The 6,879-nt window shown below is 39.6% G+C and overlaps 1 non-coding gene across 1 annotated transcript; it reads right to left on the bottom strand.

Moving 5' to 3' along the window:
- Positions 1-688: 688 nt before the first annotated feature.
- On the bottom strand, positions 689-792 carry LOC112780830 (small nucleolar RNA R71). Its single transcript, XR_003191642.1, has one exon. It is a non-coding gene; the product is annotated as a small nucleolar RNA R71 (small nucleolar RNA).
- Positions 793-6,879: the final 6,087 nt, after the last annotated feature.

Raw genomic sequence — 6,879 nt, forward strand, 5'->3', positions numbered from 1 at the left:
ACTGACTCACTAACTGTTTGAATTAATTCCTCAACTGCTCTAACCATTCTCTTCCATTAACCAAGAGTATTTCACTTGTTTATTGCCTGTGCTGTGTTCTTGTATGACAGGTAGGAGAGGAGAGACATCAACTCCTCCATATACCGAACCAGAGAGGACCCTTCATAGACTTAGAAGGGAAGCAAGAGGAAAGAGAGTACTGGGAGAAGAAGAATCTGAAGGAGAATCTGAGGACAATTTTGAGGAAGCTTTAGATCTCAACATGGATAGAGAAGTACACAACCATGAGAGAGCTGATGGAAACAATGCCATTCCTGAGAGGAGGGTTCTTAGTTCATACATAAACCCAACCTCTGGGAATTGTGGTAGCAGCATTCAGAAACCACCCATTCAGGCCAACAATTTTGAACTCAAACCACAGCTAATATCACTTGTGGAGAATCATTGTTCATTTGGTGGGAGTGCTAATGAAGATCCAAACCAACATCTCACAAAATTCCTGAGAATTTGCGACACTGTGAAGTCCAATGGAGTCCAGGAAGATGCCTATAAACTGCTTTTGTTCCCATTTTCACTTAGGGACAAGGCAGCTAAGTGGCTGGAATCATTCCCAAGGGGGAGCCTAACAACCTGGGATGAGGTGGAAAGCAAGTTTCTGGCACGTTTCTACCCCCCACAAAAGGTCAATAGGCTTCGATCTGAGGTTCAGACTTTTAGACAACAAGATGGTGAAACTCTCTACGAGGCATGGGAGAGGTTCAAGGATTTGACAAGGAAATGCCCACCAGACATGTTCCATGACTGGGTGCAATTGCATATTTTCTATGATGGACTTTCTTATGAATCAAGGAAGGCTGTAGACCATTCATCAGGAGGTTCATTGAACAGGAAAAAGACTGTGGAAGAAGCCATTGAAGTGATCGAGACAGTGGCTGAGAATGAGTACTACTATGCTTCAGAGAGACACAACACTAAGGGAGTCATGGAGCTGAACCATGTTGATACAATTTTAGCCCAAAACAAGGTGTTTGCCAAGCAACTAGCAGAGCTTACCAGGCAATTAGAAACAAAGCAAGTGGCTGCAATACACACACAAGATCAAGAGGAAGTAAGCATTGAAGGAGGTGATTGGGAAGAGGCCAACTATGTGGGAAACCAACAAAGGCAATCATATGATCCACATTCCAACACTTACAACCCAGGATGGAAAAACCACCCAAACTTTGGGTGGGGGAACCAACAAACCCAACCACAAAACCACAAACCTTACAACCACAACCAACATAACAATTCCACATACCAAAATTCCAACCAAAGATCATACCAAGCCACACAAAACACTTACTCACAACCATCATATCAAGGCCAAAATAATCAACCTACCCAACCTAATCCGAACCAACAATTTCAAGATCAATTAAACCGGATAGAAGGAATGCTGGCACACATGGGTCAGGACATAATTGAGTTGAAAAGCTTCAGGGATGATGTGAGAGCTACCTTAAGAAACCATGGTGAAAAACTCAAGAGGATGGAGTCTCAAGTAGGAGAGCTATCTCAACAGGCCCCCAAATCAACTGCAGTGTTCCCTAGTGACACAGAAAAGAATCCTAAAGGGGAACAAAAGAGAGTGAGATAGGAAGAATGCAAGGCCATCACCATATTGAAGGAAGTCTCAGAAGAAGAAGGAATCAGACCCTCAGAGCAGGAGCCAGAAATCTTGAAGGAAGGTGTGGAAGAAGCTAAGCAGGAAAGTGAAACTGAGCAAGCCAAGGAACTGCAAAAAAGCATGCTGGAAATATACCAACCAAAAGCACCATTTCCTCAGAGGTTAGGAGGAGGTGAAAAAGGGAAAACCTATTCAAGGTTTTTAGAGACATTTAAGTCTCTCCATATCAATATTCCCTTTCTTGAGATTCTCCAGCAGATGCCTACACATATCAAGTATTTAAAGGAATTGCTGAGCAAGAAAAGAGTTTTGAAGGGAGGACAAACTGTAATAATGAACAAAGAATGCAGTGCCCTCATCAAAAAGGATATAATCTCTAAGAAAACAGACCCAGGAAGTTTTCATATCCCCTGCATCATAGGGGAAACAAAAATTGACAGAGGATTCTGTGATCTAGGAGCTAGCATAAATGTGATGCCTCTGACTCTTATGAAGAGGCTACAACTGAATGAGGTGAGATCCACTGATGTAATCATACAACTGGCTGACAAAACTCAGAAGCAAGCTGAGGGGGTAGTTGAGAATGTGCTGGTGAAAGTGGGAAATTATTTCTTCCCCACAGACTTTGTCATTTTGGACATGGAAGAAAATTACCTACACCCCATCATTCTGGGAAGGCCATTTCTAGCCACTGCTAGAGCACTCATAGATGTAGAACAAGGAGAGCTAATTTTGAGAATACATGATGAACAGCTCATTTTCAATGTTTTCAAACCTGCATCTGAGCCTGAACCAGAACATGAAAAACCTAAGGATGAGAGTAGCCATCCGTGTTTGGAGGAAAGCAATCCAGCAGCTGAAATTCTGAAACAGTCCTTGGAAAGCAAACAAGAATTGCAAGAGTTAAAGCCACAAGAATCAATAGAAACAGATCAGAAGGATCCTCCTGACATAAGGGTCAATGAAGAAAGCTTCAAGAGAAAGGGAAGAATTGTAAAGAAATTGCCAAGAGGGTGGAGAAACAAGAAAATTCCCACTGAAGGTTTCTCTCCGGGAGATGAAGTGATATCAAGTCATTATCTGCCAATTCCACCTGGCCTCAAAACCATTCCTTCCCAGCTCCCTCAAGTGTTCACAATCAGGAAAGTTCTTTCTATGGAACATTTAGAAGTCATGAAGGAATCAAATGGGGACGTTTTCATAGTGAGAGGAGAAGACATCAAGCACTACAATCCACCCTAACAAGGGACAACCGTCAAGCTAGTGACGTTAAAGAAGCGCTTGTTGGGAGGCAACCCAACCTGAGGTAATACCCTTTTGCTGTTTCTTTTATTTGTTTCAATAAAAAGGGTGAAGTAGTTTCTGTGCATTGCAAAGAATTAAGTTTGGTGTTTCACACCAAACAATGAATTCGTGGATCAATAATTCAAAGGGGAATGTGTGACTCTAAGTTGGTGTTCCACCATAAAGATCAACTGAACACAACAACCTTTGAATTATATGAAAGGAACAACCATTCTAAGCAGTCACAGAAATGCTTAAAACCCTTAGCAGCAACTTCATTCCAAAGAGAACTCAAGGATCCAAAGAACAGAGAAGTAAGTGGGAGACTAAGTTTGGTGTTCACACACCAACTTAAGACTCAGATACTTACCCACACATAGTTGAGCTAACCACTCAAGTGCTTGAGAAGCAAGCAACTTCATCACTCTTTGCAGGAAAGGAAACAAGGATCTTAAAGCATGAAGCAACAATTAGGAGAAGAAGGAGAAATCAAATTGTTTCCTGGCAACAAAGAGAAAACAAGGAATTTCACAAGGTGGTATTGTTCCTTGATAATTCTTTAAAAAGGGCAAACAAAAGTATGCTTGTTCTGGTTTAAAATGTAAATGTTGAATCTTTCTGGAATGTGAAGTTTTTAGTATATTTGTCTGTTTATTGCTTTGAATAAAGTGAATGCCTAGATGTTTGGATATAACTTCACCTTCTTAAACAAGTGCTTGCCATGCTTGTTCTGTTTCCTAAAATAAAAGAAAAGTTTGAACAAAAGTAACTTGGCTCAATTAGTGACAAATCAAGTAGAATTAAGTGGTGGTATGCATGCTTGATTGTTTAGTCAGATCACTGGAAATAGAGTGTAGAATTATCATCTTTTGTGTAGAAATTGAAAACTGTCTATGGATCTTGATGAATAAATGTCTTTGGCCACGAAAAAGAAAGAAAAAGAAGAAGAAAAAGCCACTGAAAAAGGGCAACCAAAAAGCAAAAAAAATTGAGAAAATAAGCTAGGCACCAATGGTTTGAACTTCTGAGACAAATGCCTGTGGTGTTTATGTATTAAGGATATGCTTGGACGAATAGGTTCTGAGGAGTGTTTCAACACTTGGTAACTTGGGTTAACTAACCCGGGATTATCAACCAAAAGTCCATTATCAAGAGCAACCTAAATACAAAACATTTAGTCACACAAAGAGGTGCTGGGCACCAATGTCTCAAGAAGAAATGTGAACTAAAATGCCTGCAGTGGATATGTGTAGTGCACTGATAAGAAAAAGAAAATGCCAAAGGCGTGTGCAACACGTGACACTAAGCAAACAAGGAGCAAAGGAGCTCAAAGAAAAAGAAAAGAAAAACAAAGAAGAGAAAAGTGCCAAGGACATAAGAATAACAAGAGGCCATAGCAGTGTTTGATGAATGCAATGAAAAAGTGATAATCTTACCTGATAAGAATGAAAAAGTGATGCTGCAACTTTCTGCATAAAACCCTTCTGATGAACTTCAAGTGTTTACTAATATAGCCAATGTCATTACTTTCTGTTTCATGCTTTCTTCTCAAATAACTCAGGACTTGCTTAGGGACAAGCAAGTATTAAGTTTGGTGTTGTGATGCCAAGGCATCTTAGGCTAGTTTCACTAGCATTTTTTTTGTTAGTTTTAGTTGTTTTATGCATTTTCTTGAGCCTTAAGTAATCATTTGGGCCAAATAGTCATACTTGTCTTAAATCCTTCAAACATGAAGATTTTGATGCAAATTCCATGAGTTTTTAGTTATATTACTTGAATGCTATGAATGGAAGATTTCTCATGAAATTTTGCAAGACTTTAATGCAATTGTTTGGATGATTTCAGGGAAGAAGAGGCTAAGCAAGGAAGCAACAAAATCAATAAAGGAAGCTTGAATATCACATGTGGAGTTTAAGTTCCAGTTTAAGCCTAAACTGGAGCTTAAACGCCAGAATCATGAAGGTTAAGAAATGCTGGAATTGAAGTTTAACCTCCAGTTTAACCTTAAACTGGAGGTTAAACGCCAGAATGAGAATTCCAATCAGGAAGCATTTCCACGTTTAACCTCCAGTTTAACCTTAAACTGGAGGTTAAACGCCAGAAGTGAGAAAGGCACCAAGGGGGCATTTCCACGTTTAACCTCCAGTTTAACCTTAAACTGGAGGTTAAACGCCAGAAGTAAGAAAGGCACCAGGGAGCCATTTCCACGTTTAAGCTCCAGTTTAACCTTAAACTGGAGCTTAAACGTGTTCGACCAAGTTTCTCCTCCAGGGTTGCTTTCTCCATTTCCACGTTTAAGCTCCAGTTTAACCTTAAACTGGAGCTTAAACGTGTTCGACACCTCCAGGGCTACCTTTCTCTACTTCCACGTTTAAGCTCCAGTTTAACCTTAAACTGGATCTTAAACGTGTTCGACCTCTAGGATGGCTTTCTCTATTTCCACGTTTAAGCTCCAGTTTAACCTTAAACTGGAGCTTAAACGTGTTCGACCTCCAGGGCTGCCTTTCCTATCTCCACGTTTAAGCTTCAGTTTAACCTTAAACTGAAGCTTAAACGTGTTCGACTAAGTAACCCTCCAGGGCTGCCTTCTTCCATTTCCACGTTTAAGCTTCAGTTTAACCTTAAACTGAAGCTTAAACGTGCTTCCACAAAAGGCATCACTGGAAGTGTCTGGCGTTTAAGCTGCAGTTTAAGCTTAAACTGCAACTTAAACGCCACTATTAGAAAAGGTTTCTGGGCCAAAAATATTGCAGTTTAAGTTAGCATTTGAGCACAAACATTAACTTAAACTTATTCTGGTATGAAACCCAATTGAATATCATGGTTTATGGATTGGGCCTGAAGGATTGATGAGTCTGGAATTTCAATTTGTTGAGTCATGTGTCATTACTTGATTATCACTAAGTTGGCTCAATGAATGTTACAGAATTTGGATCAGCAGCCTCATCAAGATTATGGATCATAAACCCAAAGCAAAAGGAAAGCAGGGAGAGGCCTCAAAGCCCAAGAAACACAACAGAAGCTCAATATAGAAAGTGTATAAATAGGATAGAATTTAAGTTAGGAAGGACTTTTACCTTTTCATTTTGCTAGTTTTCATATCTTTGTAATTGAATTCAGAGCTATGACTCACTAAACCCCCTTTCATTGGGTTAGGGAGCTCTATTGTAATTCAATGAATCAATAATAGTTTATCTTCTTCTTCAATCTTTTCTCTTGAATTTTGTTAGAAAGCTTCTCGATCTAATTCCATTGGGTAGTTGTCTTGGGAAAGAAACTACCCATAATTGGAATCCTTCGGAACCTTGGCTACCCATAATTGGAATCCTTCGGAACCTTGGGAAAGGAATGGAGGATTCATGCTAGAGAAGCTTTCTCACAGTGAATTGGATTGGGGTTTGGATGGATATTGTGACATGTAATCCTACCAAATTGTGGTTCATGAAACTGTGTGGTATAATCAGTGATCGAGCATCATCTCTTCTTATGAACATTTAAACCAAGGGATTGGGAATTTGTTTGTTTTTAGAGAGAATTGGTGAGCCAAGGGATTGGGATCCAATCATATAAGATTGCCAAGCAAAATTCAATGAACGCATTGGTTGAGGAAGAGATAAACATGTTTTGATTCGGAGATCTCAATATCTCCTATAACCCAATGAATTCCCCATTTCTGATTTCCACTTTCTCTTTACATTCTGCAACTCAATTCATGCAATCACCCCCATTCCTTTTTAATTTCAGCAATTTAGCTTCTGCTCTTTAATTCATGCAATTTAAGATTCCGCCATTTAAATTTCTTGTCATTTACGTTTCCCGCCAATTTTACATTCCGCAATTCTCATCTAAATCTTGATTCCGCTCAACTAGAACATACTTCTAATCCGAATTGCTCACTCAACCAATCCTTGTGGGATTCGACCTCA

Source organism: Arachis hypogaea, chromosome 19, assembly GCF_003086295.3.
Source record: "Arachis hypogaea cultivar Tifrunner chromosome 19, arahy.Tifrunner.gnm2.J5K5, whole genome shotgun sequence".
Taxonomy (NCBI): Eukaryota; Viridiplantae; Streptophyta; class Magnoliopsida; order Fabales; family Fabaceae; genus Arachis; species Arachis hypogaea.